We start from the raw sequence: 24,207 nt of genomic DNA, 5'->3' as shown, positions 1-24,207 counted from the left end.
ATACATTACTAAAATATATTTTATCATTTAAAAAGTCTCTAATTATATATAAAAATGAGTATTTTGTTAGCCATAAAACAAATGACATAATGCTATTTGCAGCAACATGGACCTAGAGATTATTATATTAAGTCAGACATATGATGTCATATTAAGTCAAATGTTTGATGTCACTTGTATGCAAAATCTAAAATAATGGTACAAATGAACTTACTTACAGAACAAAAATAGGCTCAGATACTGAAAACAGGCTGATGGTTACCAAAGGGGTTAGCAGGGGCAGGGGGATAAATTAGGAGTTCAGGATTGACAGATACACACTACTCTAAATAAAATAGATAATCACGGACTTCCTGATGGTCCAGTGGTTAAGAATCTGTGCTTCCAATGCAGAGAACATGGTTCAATCTCTGGTCCAGAGAACTAAGATCCCACAGTGCTATGAGGTATGGCCAGAACAACAATAATGAAAGGCAAGTTCCAGAATGGTGTACATAGAATTGAAAGGTTGTTGTTGAATCACACGAAGACACCGGGATTCTTGGCCCCTGGAGGAGAAGAATTCAATCCAGGGCCAGAGACGAGGCTTGATTGCTCAGAGCTTTTGTGTAGTAAAGTTTTATTAAAGTATAAAGGAGATAGAGAAAGCTTCTGACATAGGCATCAGAAGGGGGCAGAAAGAGTACCCTCTTGCTAGTGTTAACAATGAGGTTATATAATCCAAAGAATGTCTGGAGGGTGTAAAGACCTCATCAGACCTACTCCCATAATTTACATTTTAAGATAACACTGTCCTCAGGCAAGATACATCCTTGTAAAGACCAGGTCTACTCCCATAATTTTAAGATAACAGAAGGTTGAATCCAAAGACTGTCCTTAGGCAGGATACATTATTGTTATATAATCCTAAGGAATGTGGAGAAAGAAAAAAAGTGTGTCCTTTATTCCTCCTTGAGAATTCCAGACCCCTCTCTCCTTGGGGACCCCTAGACTCCCTATCAACCTGCCTAGGAAATGACTCTCTCAGAATGATATCATTGATTACAAAGGACCTACTGTGTAACATATAATGGAAAAGAATCTGAAAAGGAATATATATATTCAGATATATATATATCTGAATCACCTTATTGTATACCTGAAACTAACACAATATTGTAAATTATATATCACTTAAATTTTTTTTTTCAAAGAGGAGAAACGTGTAATTTGTCAGCTAAAGCATTCACTTGGAAAATAGAAGTAAAACTGCTAATTTGTTACTAATTCATTTTTGTGCTTTAAGTTACTGTTCTCCTTTTCTCCTCTTTCCTCTTTTTCTTTTCACAGAAAGCAGTACTCACAATAAATCTTACCCAGACTTACAATTAAATAAAAGTATCAGAACATCTGGGTTTGTAATGTTCAAGCCAGGAGGTTAGCAAATTATTACATTCTGGCTTCTCTTTCTTCTTTACTACTGTTTTGAAGGTCAGGATATTACCGGGGGTGAGGGTTGAGAGGCTGAATTTATGATATAGATAAAACTGTTATCTGTTTGCATGGGAAAACTGAGGCAAAGAATGACTAAAACTCCCTCAGCCATAGATATTAGACTTTAAAAGAACTGCACTTAGGTTATTAAAAGATTGATTGCAATCATTTTCTTAAAACTTTGTGCATGCAAGTCTGAAGAGAAAATGGTGTAGTAGTAATGATAACAGTGTGTTGAACAATAGTGTAGATTTGTGCTTTTTAACACATTGCATATGTTTTAGCCCTCACCCTGAAGTCAAATCAATTTGAGTTTTGTAATGGGTGGAGTACAGTTATTAAAAATTTCCTTCTTATCCCCTGCCTTTTAGTATGAGTACAAATAGTGGTTTAAAATGACATTCTTATCATCTATATTCTTGTGATCTGTAGAATTTTATTGGAAACAAGGGAGCAATACAACAACTGATTTGAATAACCAACCTGCTTCAGTGTGAAAAAAATTAATGTGAAGTACTGGAGAAGTGGTGTTGAATATATGCTCCGTCTTTTGTAAGTTAACTAATTACACTGTTCAAAACTGTTTACAAACAGTTCAGTTGAGGTCAGTTCAATCGCTCAGTCGTGTCTGACTTTGCGACCCCATGAATTGCAGCACGCCAGGCCTCCCTGTCCATCAACTGCCAGAGTTCACCCAAACTCCTGTCCATCGACTCGGTGATGCCATCTAGCGATCTCATCCTCTATCATCCCCTTTTCCTCCTGCCCCCAATCCCTCCCAGCATCAGAATCTTTTCCAATAAGTCAACTCTTTGCATGAGGTGGCCAAAGTATTGGAGTTTCAGCTTTAGCATCAGTCCTTCCAGAGAACACCCAGGACTGATGTCCTTCAGAATGGATTGGTTGGATCTCCTTGCAGTCCAAGGGACTCTCAAGAGTCTTCTCCAATACCACAGTTCAAAAGCCTCAGTTCTTCGGTGCTCAGCATTCTTCACAGTCCAACTTTCACATCCATACATGACCACTGGAAAAACCATAACCTTGACTAGATGGACCTTTGTTGGCAAAGTAACGTCTCTGGTTTTTAATATGCTATCTAGGTTGGTTGTAACTTTCCTTCCAAGGAGTAAGCATCTTTTAATTTCATGGCTGCAATCAGCATTTATAGTAATTTTCCAGCCCCCAAAAATAAAGTCTGACACTGTTTCCCCATTTATTTCCCATGAAGGGATGGGACCAGATGCCATGATCTTTGTTTTCTGAATGTTGAGCTTTAAGCCAACTTTTTCACTCTCCACATTCATGTTCATCAAGAGGCTTTTTAGTTCCTCTTCACTTTCTGCCATAAGGGTGGTGTCATCTGCATATCTGAGGTTATTGATATTTCTCCCGGCAATCTTGATTCCAGCTTGTGCTTCTTCCAGCCCAGTGTTTCTCATGATGTACTCTGCATAGAAGTTAAATAAGCAGGGTGACAATATACAGCCTTGACATACTCGGTTTCCTATTTGGAACCAGTCTGTTGTTCCATGTCCAGTTCTAACGGTTGCTTCCTGACCTGCATATAGGTTTCTCAAGAGGCAGGTCAGGTGGTCTGGTATTCCCATCTCTTTCAGAATTTTCCACAGTGTATTGTGATCCACACAGTCAAAGCCTTTGGCATAGTCAGTACAGCAGAAATAGATGTTTTTCTGGAACTCTCTTTCTTTTTCCATGATCCAGTGGATGTTGGCAATTTGATCTGTGCTCCCTCTGCCTTTTCTAACACCAGCTAAAACCTGAGGAAGTTCACACTTCCTGTATTGCTGAGGCCTGGCTTGGAGAATTTTGAGCATTACTTTACTAGTGTGTGAGATGAGTACAATTGTACGGTAGTTTGAGCATTCTTTGGCATTGCTTTTCTTTGAGATTGGAATGAAAACTGAATTTTTCTAGTCCCATGGCCACTGCTGAGTTTTCCAAATTTGCTGGCATATTGAGTGCAGCGCTTTCACAGCATCATCCTCCAGGATTTGAAAGAGCTCAACTGGATTTCCATCATCTCCACTAGCTTTGTTCGTAGTGATGCTTTCTAAGGCCCACTTGACTTCACATTCCAGGATGTCTGGCTCAAGGTAAGTGATTACACCATCGTGATTATCTGGGTCGTGAAGCTCTTTTTTGCACAGTTCTTCTGTGTATTCTTGCCACCTCTTCTTAATATCTTCTGCTTCTGTTAGGTCCATACCATTTCTGTCCTTTATTGTGCCCATCTTTGCATGAAATATTCCTTTGGTATCTCTGATTTGCTTGAAGCAATCTCTAGTCTTTCCCATTCTGTTGCTTTCCTCTATTTCTTTGCATTGATCACTGAGGAAGCCTTTCTTACCTCTTCTTGCTATTCTTTGGAACTCTGCATTAAGAGGTGGCAAGAATACCAGAAGAACTATACAAAAAAGATCTTCACGACCAAGATAATTATGATGGTGTGATTACTCACCTAGAGTCAGACATCCTGGAATGTGAAGTAAAGTGGGCTTTAGAAAGCATCACTACAAACAAAGCTAGTGGAGGTGATGGAATTCCAGTTGAGCTCTTTCAAATTTTGAAAGATGATGCTGTAAAAGTGCTGCACTCAATATGCCAGCAAATTTGGAAAACTCAGCAGTGGCCTCCGGAATGGAAAAGGTCAGTTTTCATTCCAATCTCAAAAAAAGGCAATGGCAAAGAATGCTCAAACTACTGCACAATTGTACTCATCTCACACACTAGTAAAGTAATGCTCAAAATTCTCCAAGCCAGGCTTCAGCAATACATGAACCGTGAACTTCCTGATGTTCAAGCTGGTTTTAGAAAAGGCAGAGGAACCATAGACCAAATTGCCAACATCTGCTGGATCATGGAAAAAGAAAGAGAGTTCCAGAAAAACATCTATTTCTGCTGTACTGACTATGCCAAAGGCTTTGACTGTGTGGATCACAATACACTGTGGAAAATTCTGAAAGAGATGGGAATACCAGACCACCTGACCTGCCTCTTGAGAAACCTATATGCAGGTCAGGAAGCAACCGTTAGAACTGGACATGGAACAACAGACTGGTTCCAAATAGGAAACCGAGTATGTCAAGGCTGTATATTGTCACCCTACTTAATTAACTTATATGCAGAGTACAGCATGAGAAATGCAGGGCTGGAAGAAGTACAAGCTGGACTCAAGATTGCTGGGAGAATTATCAATAACTTCAAATATGCAGATGACACCACCCTTATGGCAGAAAGTGAAGAGGAATTAAAAAGCCTCTTGATGAACATGAATGTGGAGAGTGAAAAAGTTGGCTTAAAGCGCCACATTCAGAAAACGAAGATCATGACATCCGGTCCCATTCCTTCATGGGAGATTGATGGGGAAACAGTGTTAGACTTTATTTGGGCTCCAAAATACCTGCAGATGGTGGTTGTAGCCATGAAAGTAAAAGACACTTCTTGGAAGGAAAGTTACAACCAACCTAGATAGCATATTCAAAAGCAGAGACATTACTTTGCCAACAATCCATCTAGTCGAGGCTGTGGTTTTTCCAGAGGTCATCTATGGATGCGAGATTTGGACGGTGAAGAAAGCTGAGCTCTGAAGAATTGATGCCTTTGAACTGTGATGTTATAGAAGACTCTTTAGAGTCCCTTGGACTGCAAGGAGATCTAACCAGTCCATTTCGAAGGAGATCAGTCCTGGGTGTTCTTTGGAAGGACTGATGCTAAAGCTGAAACTCCAATACTTTGGCCACCTAATGGGAAGAGTTGACTCACTGGAAAAAGCCTGATGCTGGGAGAGATTGGGGGCATGAAGAGAAGAGGACAACAGAGGATGAGATGGCATCATCCCTCTCGATGGACATGAGTTTGAGTGATCTCTGGTAGTTGGTGATGGACAGGGAGGGCTGGCATGCTGCATTCATAGGGTCACAAAGAGTTGGACATGACTGAGTGACTGAACTGAGTGAACTAATATTCCTTAGGTTTCAAAGGGCAGATCCAAACAGTTGCTGATAAGAGAAGAGAGGGGATATAAAAACAGAGGAGAAACAATCAAAGGGTGGTACAGCCTTAGGGCTAGATCTGGTTCTTACTCAAGGAAGACACATAACAATATCTTTGAGTTCTTCTATGGAGCTGGGAACCCCACCCAGGTGGAAGATGTTAACTTTAGGATGAGCACAAGATTCCTGGAACACCACCCTGTTGCCTTACCCCAAATTTTGCCTTCCTTTGCTGGGGACCAGTGATAACCATCTTGTAAGGTGTACTGTTTGGCCCCTATTTCTTCTCTGACAGGGTCCGAGAGTTTTAGACTAAATTGCTGTTACTACAAGGATGGAATCCAGTTTCAGATACAGAATACCTCAACCTAGATCAGGTAGAGAGAGACTTTTACTCTGCTAGGCAGAACTACATGCATGAACAGCAGGAAGAAGTTACAGAAGAAAGATACCTCTGTCCCAGTTCCCAAGAAGTCTCTCAGGGACAGTTGTTTGGGGAAGCTCACTGACTGAAATGACCTACCCTTCCCAGATACCAGAGTAACCATTTGCATGAATTGTTTTATGACAGGAGGTCCTGGTAAGGAACATGGAACTAATAAATGACCACCAACTGGAAGAGTCGGGGAAGGTCAAAAGGAGACACCACATGTCTGACGACCTCCCTGAATCCTTCTCACTGGCAGCCATCTTGGCTGAGCAATGCATGCACAACAAGGAAGGACTCTGAGTCAGAATGATTGGTCAGTGACAACCCCGAAATTAATCCCATCACTGTAAATCTCAAGACTGGGAGCCACGTGGCAGAGCAGTTCTCCTGGGTTCCCTTACCCTACCTCTCTCCACCTGGGCACCCCTTCCCAATAAAATCTCTTGCTTTGTCAACACATGTATCTCCTCAGCCAGTTCATTTCTGAGTGTTAGCCAAGAGCCCCATTTGGGCCCTGGAAACAGAAGTCCTTCCTGCAACAGAAGGACTGATGCTGAAGCTGAAGCTCAATACTTTGGCCACCTGATGGAAAGAGCTGACTCATTAAAAATGACCCTTATGACGGGAAAGATTGAAGGCAGGAGAAGAGTACGACAAAGGACAAGATGGTTGGATAGAATCACTAACTCAATGGACATGAGCTTGAGCAAGCTCCAGGAGATGGTGAAGGACAGGAAAGACTGGCGTGCTGCAGTCTGCAGTCCATGGGGTTCCACAGAGTTAGACACAGCTGAGTGACTGTACAAAAACAACAAAACACACATAAGCAGAAACACACACACACACCTCTCATAAATATTACCAAATTTATTAGTTTCATTCTATTAGATATATTTTTACTGCAAAATGTATCTAAATGGCTTGTGTCATTGAATACGGTGTCATCGAATACAGTGTAGTGGTAGTTCCAAGAGGTTGTCCTTATACAAATGCAGTAAAAGTGAATGAAAGTGTCAAATTTAGTGTGTGTGTATTTAACTCTTAATTTAAAAAAAAAAGTCAAATGCTTAGTTTTGATGTTTAGTCATTAAGTCGTGTCTGACCCTTTTGCAGCCTCATGGACCATAGCCCACCAGGCTTCTCTGTCCATGGGATTTCCTGGGCAAGAATATGAAGTGGGTTGTCATTTCCTTCACCGAGGGATCTTCCCAACCCAGGGAGTCAAACCTGCCTCTCCTGTAATTGTAGGCAAATTCATTACCACTGAGCCACTAAAGGCTTATAGCAACCAAGTAAAAGCCTAATCAAGAAGGCAACTTAAAAATAGTTGAGGAGCTTTGAAGTGTTTTTACTTGCCTTTGTCCTACCTCTCTCCTGGCTCCAACATGGTCTTGAAATGACAACCAGTATTCCAATATGTCATTCTGGTCCCTGGCTCCAGAGGAAGCAAAGTCGAACTTATTCTCAAATAGGTATTTGTATTTGTTTTAGTCTAATGCCTACCTATAGGACTGACAAAAGCACTCGCCTCTGCTTCACCTGATCCAGAACTTCCTCAGGGCAGAAAAGTGGCTACACAGAGGGCATTTCTCAGAAAATGTGGAAGGCAAATGAAGAACCCACTGCTGCATAGAGCAAATGATTACAACTTGAGGAACAATAACAAACTGCTAGAAGCCTGAGAGGAAAATTTGTGAAGAAAGTGTCTTTGAAGAATTATGGCATTGAAAATCTCACATGAGTATTAGGGAATATAGAAATTTATGTGCATGCCCAGAGAAAAATTTTTGTTAAAAACAAACAAACCAAAGAACCTGAGATGACTCTAAACTGTTACCTCAGACTGATCTTTAGGCTCTGCACAAAGAGGAAGTAAAGACTGAGCAAGGTCGGTAACTGGCCAGCTAAGGCTAAAGGAGTGTTGCAACAAAGAGCTGGTGTGCAAAGACTAAGAGAATTTTGGGTTCTGTTTTCATTGATAAGCATCCAAAGACATCACGCAACATCACCTAACCAAAAGAAGAAAGACTGCAGACCACACATATCAATGAATACATTCTTTACAAACATAGATTAGAAAACTCATTAAAAAACCAACCAAATAAAAGCAGAGAAAGCAACAACAAAAAATTTCAAGGTGGCAGAGGAATCTAATTTCCAGAATTAACAAGTCTAAAATTTTAAATGTTCAGGTTTCAACAAAAAATAATGAAACATGTAAAAAAAAAAATGTATGCTCCACTCATAAGAAAATTAACCAAAATTGTCTCTGTGGAAGTATAGACATTGGACTTACTAGAAAAAGACTCTACTGTCTTATAGTCAAAGAGGTAAAGGAACTATGGACAAAACTAAAGGACATTATGCAAATAATGCCTCAGGAATGATAGATATCAATAAAGAGAGAAACTATAAAAAAGGAACCAAACAAGAATTCTGGAGTTGAAAAGTATAAAAGGTACAAAATGATTGTATCTCTCTCTCTACAAACACAGTAAAAGTAAACAAAAAAAATCTGAATTGATTTTGCTTAACTCTTGAAAAAAGTCAAAGCTTATAGCAATCAATAAATATCAAATCAAGAAGGCAAGTTAAAAATAGTTGGAGAGCTTTGAACTATTTTTTATATTAAAAAAATCACTAGAGAATTTCAACAAGAGATTTAGGGAAAGCAAAAGTGTATATATATAAGAGAGATCAATTGCAGATATCCAGTCAGAGGAGCAGAAAGAAAAACTAATGGAGACAAAAAAAAAAAAAAAAACCAGCATAAAAGGCTTGTAAGACATCATCAAACTTACTGATAATGCAGACTAGGAGTCCCAGTGGGAGAGGAACAAGTGACACAGTATGTGATGATACAATGGCTGAAAGCTTCCTAATTTGACGGAAGATACGATTTTACACAAATAGGATATTTAATGAACTCCAAGAAGAATGAATACAACAGTATCCACATTGAGACACATTATAATCAAACTGTCAAAAGACAAAGAGAACACCCTGAAATCAAAAGGAGAGAGGCTACTTACCACAAACAAGTGGTTGACAACATTAAGTGTCAATTTCTTAGCAAAAATGATGGAGGCCAGAAAGTTGTGGGGTGGCATTCCTAAACTGCTAGATAATAGCAACAAAATAATCCACTGAATCCCATATCTGATTAGCAAAATTTCAAACTCAATAAGAAATTTAAGCAGTTTATAGCATATGGAACTATATTCAATATTTTCCAATAACCCACAATGAAAAATAATCTGAAAAAGAATATACATATATATAGACACATATATGTAAACACACAACTGAAGCACTTTGCTGTAAACCTGTTTCTAACACAGAACTGTAAGTCAACTAGACTTCAATTTAAAAAAAAATCAAGGTAAACAAAAGTTCAAGGAATTTGTTGTTTGTAGACCTGCCCTGCTGCTGCTGCTGCTGCTAAGTCGCTTCAGTCGTGTCTGACTCTGTGCAACCCCATGGACTGCGGCCTACCAGGCTTCTCCGTCCCTGGGATTCTCCAGGCAAGAACACTGGAGTGGGTTGCCATTTCCTTCTCCAAGACCTGCCCTAGAAGAATGCAAAAAAAGGAGTCTTCCTGATGTAAACACAAGGACACCAGACAGCAACTTGAAGCCATACATCAAAATAAAGAAGACTGGTGGAGATAACTACATAACCAAATGCAAACTCAATTATTATAATATTTCTTGTCTAAAATCTCTCTCCTTGTCCCTGTATGATTTAAAGGACCAAGGCATAACATAGATATAAATAAATTTATGTTAATGCATATATAATATATAAATATGTAATTTATGATGACAACAAAACATCAAGCCCTGTCTCCCATCATGATTGTGTTTGGATATAAGGGCTTTGAAGAGAGTAATTAAAAGTGAAATGAGGTCAAAAGCGGGGCCCTAATCTAACAACATTGATGTCCTTGTAAGAAGCAGAATGGACACCAGGAGCACATACAGAGAAAAGGCCATGTGCCAATACAGTAAAAAGGGTCTGCAAGCCAAGGAGAGAGGTCATACCAGAAATCAACTTTGCCAGCACCTTGATCTTGGATTTCCAGCCCCCAGAATTATGAGAAAATACAGCTGTCTTGTGGCTCAGCTGGTAAAGAATCCGCCTGCAGTGTGTGAGACCTGGGTTGGAGCTCTGGGTTGGGAAGATCCCCTGGAGAAGGGAAAGGCTACCCATTCCAGTATTCTGGCCTGAAGAATTCCATGGACTTATGTCTATGGGGTCACAAAGAGTCAGACACGACTGAGCAACTTTTAATTTCACTTTTCACAATTCTCTTGTGTCAGTCAGTCTGTGGTATTTGTTATAGAAGCCTTAGCAGATAAGCACATGCATTCGGTCCTTAGTCCTAGTACGGGTAATATGTTCTTTTCTTTTTTTTTTTTTTCTTCATTTTTATTATTTTTTTTTGCCTTTTTTTATTAATATTTTTATTTTTAAACTTTACATAATTGTATTAGTTTTGCCAAATATCAAAATGAATCCACCACAGGTATACATGTGTTCCCCACCCTGAACCCTCCTCCCTCCTCCCTCCCCATACCATCCCTCTGGATCATCCCAGTGCACTAGCCCCAAGCATCCAGTATCGTGCATCGAACCTGGACTGGCATCTCGTTTCATACATGATATTTTACATGTTTCAATGCCATTCTCCCAAATCTTCCCACCCTCTCCCTCTCCCATAGAGTCCATAAGACTGTTCTATACATCAGTGTCTCTTTTGCTGTCTTGTACACAGGGTTATTGTTACCATCTTTCTAAATTCCATATATATGTGTTAGTATACTGTGTTGGTGTTTTTCCTTCTGGCTTACTTCACTCTGTATAATAGGCTCCAGTTTCATCCACCTCATTAGAACTGATTCAAATGTTTTCTTTTTACTGGCTGAGTAATACTCCATTGTGTATATGTACCATTGCTTTCTTATCCATTCATCTGCTGATGGACATCTAGGTTGCTTCCATGTCCTGGCTATTATAATCTCATATATAACTTCTTTATTAATATAATTAAGAATTATTAAGAGGTTGATTGCCTTATTTAATTAAATGAAATTTTGTATAAAATCTTTTTCATGAAATTTTCAATCTGAATATACAGCTTTAACTTACTGGAATCACATACAGTATTAACATAAAATTTATTCCTTTCTAAAGAAACCATCAGTGTAGATCATAATTCTCTTATGGCCATCTGAAACATGCTTACTAATATTTTTTAAGACAATATATATATTCATTCATAAATACCACTTTAGTGCTCAATCGCTTCAGTCATGTCTGACTCTTTGCGACCCTATAGGCTGTAGCCTGCAAGGCTCTTCTGTCCATGGGATTCTCCAGGCAAGAATGCTGGAGTGGATTGCCGTGCTGACTTCCAGCAGCTCTTCTGGACACAGGGATCGAACCTGTATCTCCAGCAATTATTTTGAAGTGATCCAGCTTAGAATCAAGATTGCTTAAACTTAGTGAAGACTGTATTTTTCCATGCTCACTAGCTGTTTTATAAAATGAGAATTGTTATTTGTCATAGAAATAGGATATGCCTTATAAAATTAATTTGAACTTGACTAACTTTTAGAAGCCATTATTTGTTTTTTTTTTTAAATTTTTGATTTGATGACTATTTACTCTGAATACTGATTCATTAAGTTATTTGTGCTTCATTGGATTAATTTTATGAAATTCTGGCTCTGCTTGAGTATAATTTGTTTCAAGATTTTCAAATTCATTGAATTGCCACCACAATCTAGTCATATATACACAAACGCATGCACACACACATGCACACATACATTTTAGCTATTCCATTTTAGTTACTATTTTTTTTTTACTCTTTTCATCTTTATTTAGATTTACCAGAAACCATTTCATCTTTTTTTAAAGCCATCAGTTCCTGAACTGTTTAATACATTTTACGGATTCAATTTGCTTTGTTTTTGGTGTATTAATTTCCATCTATAAATCAACTACATTTATTTTAATCATTTGAAGTAAATCATTAGTTAAATTTAAAAAATTATTCTGTTTAATGTTTAACAAACTTGGTCTCTTCATCTCTGAGCATAGTTTTAGGTTTCAATTTTGATTTATTATTCATTCTATATAGTATTATCTAGGTTTTTTTATTACCTTATTATTGTGGTTTATTTTTATACTTTTATTATTAAATTGTTAGATTTTTAGTTATGTGCACATGTTTGTATATTTGATATGTATTAATGTAACTGAAAAATAATATTAATTGAACAATGTATTTTATCTATCTACTCGCTCAGTCATGTCTGACTCTTTGCGACCCCATGGCCTATACCCTACCAGGTTCCTCCATCCATGGGATTCTCCAGGCAAGAATACTGGAGTGGGTTGCCATTTGCTTCTCCAGGGGATCTTCCCGACCCAGGGATCAAACCCAGATCTCCCGCACTGCAGGCAGACACTTTAGCCTCTGAGCCACCAGGGAAGCCCATGTATTTTATAGGAGCATTCAAGTTTTTTCACTAACCTAAAATATAAAATTACACAAACATATTCATAGGTACTGACAACACCCACACATATTTTGTCTCTAATATTATTTGCTATTTTGGTAGCTAAATATTGCAAACAGTTGCCAGGGATCCATTTCTTTTCTGGAGACCATGTTTCAAGACATCACAGTAACAGAGGCTGAAGCAGTCTTAGGGTGGTTAGGGTATCTGGTAGCTAGAACTCTCAGCTTGTAGGCATTATTTCATGAAGTTAATGTGAGTTAAAGGAAAGACTCTTTTTCTACATTATTGCTATGTCTCTTGGCACCAACTATAGGCAAAAAATGTTAGATAGAATGCCTGTATTTTCTACATCCTGGATTTCTTTAAGTACATTTACACTTTCAAAAACTTCTAGAATACAATAAATATCAATGAAATATAACAAAATGTTTTTAAATGTGCCTTTAGACACAACCTAGTACACAAACAGGTATTCCTACCTTAATAGTCAACTCACCCCCAAAGCAGCTCGTAATCACATATGACAAGTTGCAAGAACTTAGTCTTTAGCAGCTAGTCACCAGTGAAGATCAAGAATACTGGAGTGGGTAGTTTCCCTTGTGGCTCAGATGGTAAAGATTCCACCTGCAATGCGGGAGACCTGGGTTTGATCCGTGGGTTGGGAAGATTCCCTGGACAAGGGAACAGCTACCCACTCCAGTATTCTGGCCTGGAGAATTCCATGGACAGAGGAGCCTGGCAGACTACAGTCCACGGGGCTGCTAAGAGTCAGACACAACTGAACAACTTTCCCATCACGTTGAGTCTAATATTCATTGATCAATCTGAACTATGCAAAATGAGTCATCTTGTCAAATCAGAAGAGTCCAGACTTGCAAGCTCAGTTTTGCATACCAGTGACCAAAGGAGAGACCATATAGTAACTCAGTACCATTTAAGATATTTACTACTGTGCCAAAGTTACATATTTTCATGTTATTTGAGATATTTATTACCATATCACAGTTATGTATTTTCATGTTAAAGAATGATAAGGGTCAAAGAAGTCCTAGGAATGCTCTATGCTGGGCGAAAGTGAAAGTGAAGTCGCTCGGTCATGTCTGACTCTTTGCGACCCCATGGACTGTAGCCTACCAGGCTCCTCAGTCCATGGGATTTTCCAGGCCAGAATGGGCCTGGAAAGTGGGTTGCCACTTCTATGCTGGGTAGTAAACTAAAATTAAGACCAACTTGGAAGGAGCCCAAGTCTTTAAACCACCACGTTTTTAAGGCTTATCAACACCAAGGGAAAGACCGGAGTGTGCCAATTTTATGCTCCACAAGTAGAAGACATTCCAATATGTCTCACAGCAAATTTTGAGAAGAGTTGCACAGAGCTCAAGTTGTAAAACAAAATCTGTCATTAGTGTCATTTAATAATCATGGATTTACTGCAATGAGGAATGACTGCCTATTTAAGCTGCTAGATAGGTTTTCTTACTCTTTGAATATTAATCAGAAAATTTCAACCTTTGCCCTTTCTATTACCTAAGCTACATCCAAGATAACATTAGCTAGTTTTTCTTTACTATGAGAGAGCATGTTATAATAAGTAATCAAGGAAAGCTTAAATGAATACTTGAAATTAGCATCATGCGTTAGAGAGGGGATAAGAATTCTTCCACAGTCTACCATGTATCATCTTACACAGTATCGATTGGTGAGGAATATACATAAAAGCAAGATTTTCAATAGAGTTAATATAGAAAAGGGCTTCCCTTGTGGCTCAGCTGGTAAAGAATCTGCCTGTAAGGCGGGAGACCTGGGTTCCATTCCTGGGTTGGGACGATCTCTTGAAGAAGGGAAAGGTTACTTCCTCCAGTATTCTGGCCTGAAGAATTCCATGGAGTGCATAGTCCACGGGGATGCAAAGAGTTGGACACAACGGAGCAGCTTTCATTTCAAGGTTAAAGTGCTACACTCAATATGCCAAACAAATTTGGAAAATTCAGCTGTGGACACAGGACTGGAAAAGGTCAATTTTCATTCCAATCCCAAAGAAAGGAAATGCCAAAGAATGCTCAGACTACCACAAAATTGCACTCAGCTCACACACTAGTAAAGTAATGCTCAAAATTCTCCTAGCCAGGCTTCAACAGTACGTGAACTGTGAACTTCCAGATGTTCCAAGTGATTTAGAAAAGGCAGAGGAATCAGAGATCAAATTGCCAAAATCCGTTTAATCATTTAAAAACTAAGAGAGTTCCAGAAAAATATCTACTTCTGTTTTATTGACTATGTCAAAGCCTTTGATTCTGGTGGACCATAGCAAAGTCTGCAGAATTCTTAAGGAGATGGGGATACAACAACACCAGACCTGCCTCTTGAGAAATCTGTATGCAGGTCAGGAAGCAACAGTTAGAACTGGACAAGGAACAACAGACTGGTTCCAAATCAAGAAACGAGTACGTCAAAAGCTATATATTGTCACCCTGCTTATTTAACTTATATGCAAAGTACATCATGAGAAGCACTGGGCTGGCTGAAGCACAAGCTAGAATCAAGATTGCTGGGAGAAATATCAATAACCTCAGATATGCAGATGACACCACCCTTATGGCAGAAAGCAAAGAATAACTAAAGAGCCCCTTGATGAAAGTGAAAGAGGAGAGTGAAAAAAACGGTTTAAAGCTCAACATTCAGAAAACAAAGATCATGGCATCTGGTCCAATCACTTCATGCCAAACAGATGGGAAAACAATGGAAAGAGTGGCAGATTTTATTTTTGGGGGGGCTCCAAAATCACCACAGATGGTGACTGTAGCCATGAATTTAAGACACTTACTCCTTGGAAGAAAAGTTATGACCAAACTAGACAGCATATTAAAAAGCAGTGACATGTCTTTCTAGTCAAAGCTATGCTTTTTCCAGTAGTTATGAATGGATGCGAGATTTGGACCATAAAGAATGTTGAGCACCGAGGAGTGATGCTTTTGAACTGTGGTGTTGGAGAGGACTCTTGAGGGTCTCTTGGACTGAATGGAGATCGAACCAGTCCATCCTAAAGGAAATCAGCCCTGAATATTCATTGAAAGGACTGATGCTGAAGCTGAAACTCCAATACTTTGGCCACCTGATGGGAAGAACTGACTCACTGAAAAGACCCTGATGCTGGGCAAGACTGAAGGCAGGAGGACAAGGGGATGCCAGAGAATGAGTTGGTTGGACGGCATCACCCACTCAATGGACATGAGTTTGAGTAAACTCCGGGAGTGGTGATGGACAGGGAGGCCTGGTGTGCTGCAGTCCATGGGGTCCCAAAGAACTGGACACGACTGAGTGACTGAACTGAAGTGAACTGAACTGAATTGTCAGTCTAAATAATTCAGTTATTTAGAAAATACCCACTTTAGACATTAGGGTGAATTGTTGGGTAATATCTTAGGTTATATCCTCTAAGTATGGAGTTTTCCCAAAAATTAAAAACAGAAATACCATATGATTGAGCAATTCCATTTATGGGTATTTTTTCAAAGTGTGTATCAAGAGATGAATGAATAAGCTTTGGTATGCATGGATTATTACTCAGCCAAAAAGAAGAATAAAATCTTGTCATTTGTGAGAACATGGATGGACCTAGAGGGTTTTATGCTAAGGAAAATAAGTCTGACAGAGTGACAAATACAGTATGATGTCACTTGAATGTGGAAACTGAAAATCAAAACCAGTGAACCAAAATAACTGAACAGTAATGTAGTCATTGAAACAGAGAACAAAGAAGTGATTTACAGGGAGGAGAGGGATGTGGTGATGAGAGAGCTGGGTGAGAGAGATTAAGACTTACAAACTTACCTTATAAAATAAATGAGTTTGGGAGACAAATGTACACCATGAGAATACAGTCAATGAGAATAGTCCTTTGGGCAGCTGGAATAAAAGAGCAGGAGAAATATAAGGAATGACAACTAAAATTTAAAGAGCCTTTTTGGAGAGAAATCCTCTGTGTCAGAAGAAAAGAGAGAAACACGCTTAAGCTACAAATGGAGATCAATGATGGATCATGAACTTTTTACCCTGAAAGCAGACTGAGTTCTGAAAAATCCTGACATGCAAGTCTTGAAAGGGTAATATTGACCTCCTATGACTACTGGAATGAGCAGATATGAGAAAACAGAATTCTTAAAGACAATGACAGAAGGATAGATGTTAGAAATAAATTTGCAGTTTCTTAAACAACAAAGACTGAGTTGTGTGAAGGGGGAAATGATCCCAGTGGTAGACACTAAGGTGACTGGCTTAAGACAATTTCTTAAGTTCTACCTCTGTTGAGGGGGTTACTTTATACATATTTGTTTTTACAAAAAGTTATTTTGAAAGTAAATAGATAAAAACATTTAATGAAAAAACTTACTTATAAATATGGAACATATAGATATATACAGAACAAAAAGATAAAACTGTAGATAAAACTAATACTAAATCGACAGAGCAAAACAAATGAAGCTGTACAAAATGAGGACTCTCAGTAGAGAGGCAGTGAGGCCTCCCCTGATCTGGTCCAGATGAGGCTCCTGGTGCTGTGGGGGATCCATCCCCTTTGGGGTCCAGGATGATGTCCAGGTCCAGGTCTTCAGGGATTCAGAGCAGAGCCTGCAACACCAACACAGGTGATGGAGTCCCTGGAAGATGCAGAGTCAGACAGAGGAGGGCTCCCTGGGGAGGGTGTGCAGGACCCAGAAGACTTCCCAGCATCTAGACTTGGCTTTGGAGCTCAGATCTGCAAGGCACTGGGTCTGTTTGCTGCTCTTTGCTGAGGGTGTTGTCTGTTAGTAAGGAGTGTCTAGAAATGTCCCCCAGGAGCAAGTACACCTGGGCATCTGGCTGGCAAACCTCAACTGATGGGTCCCCTGGACAGTGAGACTCAGGCAAAGGAACAGGGGACTTGAGATTCAGGATTGAAAGTTTGGGTCCCCCCTTCCCTCTAGGCCCTGGGAGAAGCAGGAGGTCAGATGACACAGAGGGTAGGAGAACCTGCCCACCCATCCTACACAGTACAACTGCTCCTGAGACCTGAGCATTGGAAATGGACAATCACCTGGAATCTCTGTTTTCCTGAATAATTATTTCTAAGCCCCAACCAAACTCTCCTGAGGTTTCTGCCTTTAAACTGTTTTTATATTATAAAAAGTACATTTTAACTGTTTAGCATATCGCAACATTGAAATTTGAGAGAAAACATTTCTTTTCAAACTATAATAAAACAAGATATGTTATTAATGACAGACTTGGGAACAAAATAAAAGGAACATGAGTAACTTGAATCCTGCCACTCATCCCAAGTGTGCGGCTCAGTCGCCTGAGTCATCTCTGAGTCTGCGCAACCCTATGGATGATAGCTCACCAGGTTCCTCACTCACTGGGATTCTTCACACAAGAACACTCGAGTGGGTTGCCATCTACTTCTCCATTGGATCTTCCATACCCAGGGATCAAACCCTTTTCTTATGTCTCCTGCATTGGCAGGAGGGTTCTTTACCACTAGCAACACCATCCCAAGTGCACAAAGGACTAAATTGCTTTCTGATGTGTCTTCAGTTGGACACATACACAGAAAAATCTACAGAACCTCCAAATTCAGGTTGAGAGATGCTGCCCTGAGGTGACCTAGGACCCCAGGGTTCCAGATCCTGAGAAACCCCAGACTTGGGCACCCCCAGGCTGGCTGGGACCCTCAGGACCAGGGAGCACCCACAGGGATGCAGAGCTGCCAGGTGATGCCCTGCCTGCATGACCTCTGGGCACCTGTGTCTCCTTCACTCTGTTCCCAGAGCCCAGGACTGGGGAGGGCAGGGCCGCCCCAACCTCTCTCTGCAGCTGGTAATGGACTAGGGATTCCCCCTGCTGCCTTTAGCAGGGTTGGGAGGGCAGAGCTGGATCCTGCAGAGGGAGATGAGGAAACCCCCACGGGGAGATCTTTAAAGAGAGCACTCTGGAACAGCAGCTCCTGGACTCCTGCACACGGTGGCCCCACAGTGCCCCCCAGCCTCCCTGCAAATGTAAGAGCTGCCAGAGAAGCCAGTCCTGCAACCTCGGGGGCATCTCTGGATGGGACCTGTGCCCTGGGGAGACATGCTCAGGGCATCCTCCACTCGTCTGCACAGAGTGTTACCACCCTCTTGTCTCTACGTTTGTGGTAACCCTCAGAAGCAGACCCCATGGTTTCTGCTGGTGATTCTGAAGCACCAACAAGCGAATGGGGTCATGACAGAGACACAGGCCCTCGTCTGCCTCACCTTTCACCCCAGGTCCCACGTTCACTCTTGCTCTTCCAGGTCTTCCTCATCATCGCTGCTGACTTCTCCTGAAGCAGTCTTCAAAAAGATGACCAGAGATCTTTTTGGTATCTGGAAGGAAGAGATCAGTCAAGCAGGTCCAATCCCTCCCAGGGTAGGAAAGCAACCATATGGGGTAGCTCAGGGCAGTGCAGACTTCATGGGGGCCCTTCAGCTGTGTGGGTCCAGACCTGCTGACTCCAGCCTCAACTCCTGCTCAGGCCACTCATGGTGACAAAGCCAGGTTCAAGGGTGCAGACATGAGGACAGGAGTAGGGAAATGCTCAGAAAATGGGGGAATAGGGCTTAAGATAGATTCATAGATTTTATATAAGCTCCTAGGTCCCCAAGTGCCTATAAGACACCAGGTCCTGCAGAAGGCTAATCAGAAAAAGAGGGAAAGAGGAGAAAGGGAAGGGCTGCAAAGAAGAGTCTATTGATCAGGATAAGAGAGAACATTTTTAAAAGATATGAAAGAAGAAATAAATGACCTCTATAGTCTTGCTCTCCTCCAAATCCTCAATATGCACCATGCAGTTTCTTGGTGTCTGAGGGCAGCAGTCATCTGGAGTGGCTGTGGGAAAGCAAAGGGGAGATTTAGAGTCAGGATGTGACCAGGGGACCCTGTGCTCCTCACAACCTGGCCTTGGGACCCCTGGTGCCCTTGTCTCCAGGGACCTCCCAGGGCCTCAGTGTTTCACTTCTGCAATGAAAAAGTGGGTCTTTGACATCCAACATCCTGTTGCCACCCTCAGCTTGTCTATGAGTGATGAGGAATGACGCCATTTCCACGTGTTCCTCCTCCAGGTGGTCACTGTCTCCATGCATCTCTGCCCATGACCTTGCTTGCCTCCTTCTCCCGCTGTTTCCCCTCTACTTCCTTCATCATTTCTCTCCTCTAGTCACTGTTCTTTTCCTTCCTCCTTGAGTCTCCACCAACCCTAGAGTTCTCCAACATGGAAACATTAGAAGAAGGACCATGTGTGTATGGCCACAGTCTCTAATGAGTCCATTATTTAATTAAACAATCCATCACTCTCAGAAAAGGGCCTGACATGGACATGAGAATCTTCTGAGTCCTAGGGGAGGGAAGGACAAAAAGTTCACATAACAGAGACTATCCTGTTGCCTGACGTGACCTCAGTGGTCTGGGAGATACTTAATGCTCTCAGCAACACCTTAAGTTTCCCAGACCCTAAGAGAGGATAGAGGCAAACACTTTCAATTTCATTTAGCCAGAAATGGAAAAAAGAAATCCAAAAATATATATGGAACCCCTAAGGACTCCAAACAGCCACAATAATCTGGAGAACTAATTTCAAATTTTCTCACCTCCTGATTTCAAAATACAGTACAAAGATATAGGGATCAAAGCTGTATGATAGTGACATAGGAACACATACATAGCCCTAAAGACCAGAACAAAGAGCCCCAAGTAAACTCATGGTTATAGGGTCAAATGAAATTCACCAAGTTTCTAAGACAAGAAAAGAGTGAAAGCATAGTCTCTTCAACAATCAGTAGGATGAAAAGATAACCTACAGAAAAATTACAAACAATATATCAGAAAGGGAGATTATACTCAAAGTATATAAGAAAATACCACAACTCAAATGTAAAACAAGTAAAAAAATGAAAGGTAAATAAACGAGTTGAGGAGTGTGCAAAGATTGTGATCAAAACCACCGAGAGCTTCTCTCTGGAGGGAGTACTGGGTTCTAAGATGAGTAGCCACACTGAGTCCTGCTGCTCTGAGTCTCTGACCTAGGTCTGGTCAGTCCCAGAAGACCAGATCAGTAGGGCTCCTAGAACATGTGTAAAGAAAGCCAGCAGCCCCTTCACAGTCTCTAGAATCTGCAGCCATGCTGGTCTCTAGGGACACATGGGCTGCTCTCACATGGAAGCACCTTCAGCACAGCATCCTTGGGGAGGTGTGGTTCTGAGAGGAACTCCAGCAGACTCAGCCCAGGCAGGGACTCAGTAGCACGTGTGTTCTGACTCATTCAACCCTGAGAGCACCCTTTACATGAGGAATAAACAGTGAGGACAAACATGAGGGCAGGCCACACGTTCTGAAAATGCACAGGGAGAGAGTTCATATCTCACCCACAACCTGACACTCACTGCCAGAACTTGGTCTCCAGTGTCAAGTGACTATGAGACTTTTGTGCCACTAGGATATGGCCATCATAGGAGAATTTAAACATGAAGCCAAAGTCCTTCATGTATACTACACTGCAGGTAATAACCAGAAGCCAAGGTTTCATATTTGGCAGGTGAAAAGGCAAGGAACAAGGAGTCTTGTGAGAAAGGATATTTCTAAATGGAAAAGCAAGAAGAAATGGCTATAAGCACAACAGAATAAACTACATGGACACATAGCTCTATTATATTGTTAAAATATGAAAAGAACAAACTACAACTCTAGACATATTTCCTTCTTCTTCCTTGGTTTATATTCATCTCTGAAGAAGCAGGTGTAACTCAAATGGTCCAGGAACCCTCTCCCTCTAAATCCCACCTGAGAGTTGTTCCCTACCTGCATTCTCTTCCACATCATTGCTGCTAACGTTTTCCACAAAACAGTCTGTAGAAAGATAACCATGAGCAATAATACAGTTATTACACAAGTTGAGCTACCCATTTCTCCTCCTCCACTTGGCTCACACAGCATCTCCCTGGTCTTCCTTCCAGGCTTAGACCTTCCCTGTGCTTTGTGGAGTCAGAGCCCTTCAACAAGACGGTGATCACATTTGAACATATTCACATGAGAAAGAGGCTGAGAAAATTACCTTTTAACCTTCTACTTCTACAGGCCCAATAGAGCTCTTATATTCCAGCTTATGAAGCTGAAATGCCAATGCTTATGGACACTTTTGAAATATGACTAGTGTGACCAAGCTATGTGTGCTCTTTGTGATTGTTTCAATATAACAAGTTAAGTATTGTTGAAATATGTTAATTATAGATAGGCAGCTCTAGCTAATGGCTACTACACTGGAAAGTTCAGCTCTAAGGGCTCCACAGACAAGAAAAAGGCAACTAATTGCCTGTTCTGTTTTTCATTTATTCCAGATGATATGATGGCCTGATAAGATCATTCATATGCAGGTAAATCTGGGGCTCTTGAACCCAGTCCAGGCACTGGGAGAGTGCTTGTGAACATCCCAATAGTGCTGGAGTGGGTAGCCGTTCCCATTTCCACGGCATCTTCCCAGCGCAGGAATTGAACTCGGGTCTCCTACATTTCAGGCGGATTCTTTACCAGCTGAGCCACAAGTGAAGCTCGAGAATACTGGAGTGGGTAGACTATCCCTTCTCTAGCAGATCGCCCTGACTCAGGAATCGAAACAGGATCTCCTGCGTTGCAGGCAGATTCTTCAACAATTGAGCTACCAGTGAAGCCCTAGTAAGGTGAACACTCAGATTCAAAGAAAATTCTCAGGAGGGAGCTCATTTGTGGGTAGAGGTAAAGGGCATGGCCCAGCATTTGTGTACTACAAGTAACCAGAAAGTAGGTATGGAGGGAAGGGAGGAATATTCACTCTCTTCCTGAGCCCATCTTTCCCATCCCTGATTCTACAGGACCCAAGGAAGGCAGTGGAAAGGGCTTATTAGGAAGTGAAAGTTTTGTGCACTGGAAACCATAGAACACTGTTAAAAGAAGAAGAGACAAGTAATCAGAATACCGTACCATATTCATAGACTGGAATATTTAGTGTTGTTGACCTTCCTATACTCCTAAAAGTGATTTACATATATATTGAAACCACTTACAAAATCCCATGTCATTTTAATAAAATGGAAAAAAAAAAATCTCCCAAACTACGGAACCCAGAAGAAACCCAAAGAACAAAAGCAGTCTTGAGAGCAAAGAACAACAATGGGGCCTTCAGGCTTCCTAAATTCAGAACAGGCAAGAATGCCACAGCAGTCAAAACTGTGTTGTACCTGCAGCTAAATAGGCAGAGAGACCAATGAATCGTAAGGAGGGAATCTTGAATATACTGACCCCTGTGGCCAAATGATATTTGCAAAGGTTCTAAAATTATCAAGTGAAGAAAGGATCGTCTCCTCAAAAATCAATAGACAGGCAACCTATAGAATCAAAGAAGTATCTGCAAACTTTGTATCTGAATAAAGGGCCAATATCCCGAATATAAAAGCAACTGCTAAAACACAACTTCACAATAATATCAGGCAAATAACTGACTTTAAAACATGTTCAAAAGCTTCCATAGACATTTCTTCATAGAAGACATAGAAATGATCAATATACATAGGAAATATGCTTAGCATCACTAAGTAGCAAGTGGGGTACTTAGTGGAAATGGAAACCAAGTCAAAAGGAGATATCACCTTTCAGGAGGTGTATTATATGAAGAAAATAATAGATGTTGGCAAATATGTAGAGAAGTGGAACTTCCATGCCTGTTGGTAGGAATGATAAATGGCATAGCCATTATAGAACAGTTTGGAAGTCCCTCAAAAAATTATTAAGATTATCATAAGATCCAGCAATCATTTATTTGAGTTTATATCCAAAGGAGATAAAACTAGAATGTTCCAGGAGATACCTATAATCTCATACCCATTGTTGCATCGTACACAACAATCAAGGTAGAAAAACTGCTCAGTGTCCAAGGGCAGATAAATCAAGAAAGAAAATGTGGTGCATACATACACTGGAATGTGATTGAGTCTTTAAAAATGAAGGCAATCCTGTCATTTGAAGCAAAGTGGGAAGCTATTGGTAAGGGCGAAATAAGCTAGTCGCAGGACAAATATTGAACAATTCCACTTACCTGCCATATCGAAAGGAAAGTTCAGGGAAGCAGCGAATAAAAGGGTGGATCCAAGACCTGGGAAGAGGTTGACACAGGGAGTGTCTGTTCAATGGTTACAGGATTTTAGTGGCAGGATGGAAAAGTTCTAGAGATGTGCTAAACAACATGGTGCATTGAGTTAACAGGACAGATTGGACACTTCAAAGGGTAAGAGGCAAAGCTGGAATGAACTTCCTCCATTTGTGCCTGGAGCCTCCTCCTTTCTCAGATTCCTCTGAAACTAGGTGTTGCTCTTGGGTACCAGGGGCTCCCTGCAGAAGGAAGGAGCCTCCCCAGTACTTGGGGCCTTGGATGAAGTGGGTGATTCATTCTGAGGCTCCAACAGAAAGAGTTTGAATGAGGGAAGTGGCAGAGTGGTGAACCATGAACAATCAAAATCCTACAAGACCTACTAAGTGATGAGATTTACTATTAAATGAAGGTGTGGTTGACCCAATAAAGGGGATTCTGAAACACAGTTTTGCTCATTAAGAATCTTATAGGACTTCTATGGTGGCTCAGTGGTTAAGAATCTACCTGACAATGCAGGAGACAGGAGTTCAACCCCTGGTCTGGAAAGATTCCACATGCTGTGGAGCAACTAAACCATGTACCACAACT

The 24,207-nt window shown here is 40.7% G+C and overlaps 1 long non-coding RNA gene across 1 annotated transcript; it reads right to left on the bottom strand.

The window, feature by feature from the left end:
* Positions 1-16,793: 16,793 nt before the first annotated feature.
* Positions 16,794-20,996, bottom strand: LOC147357015 (uncharacterized). Its single transcript, XR_015143719.1, has 3 exons — positions 19,252-20,996; positions 18,722-18,832; positions 16,794-17,078 (listed from the first exon to the last, which is right to left on the bottom strand). It is a non-coding gene; the product is annotated as an uncharacterized LOC147357015 (long non-coding RNA).
* Positions 20,997-24,207: the final 3,211 nt, after the last annotated feature.

Source organism: Bos grunniens, chromosome 16 (genome assembly GCF_055505025.1).
Source record: "Bos grunniens cultivar Pamir isolate PY7600 chromosome 16, Bosgru_T2T1.0, whole genome shotgun sequence".
Lineage (NCBI taxonomy): Eukaryota > Metazoa > Chordata > Mammalia > Artiodactyla > Bovidae > Bos > Bos grunniens.
This window is presented reverse-complemented; position numbering and strand designations above follow the sequence as displayed.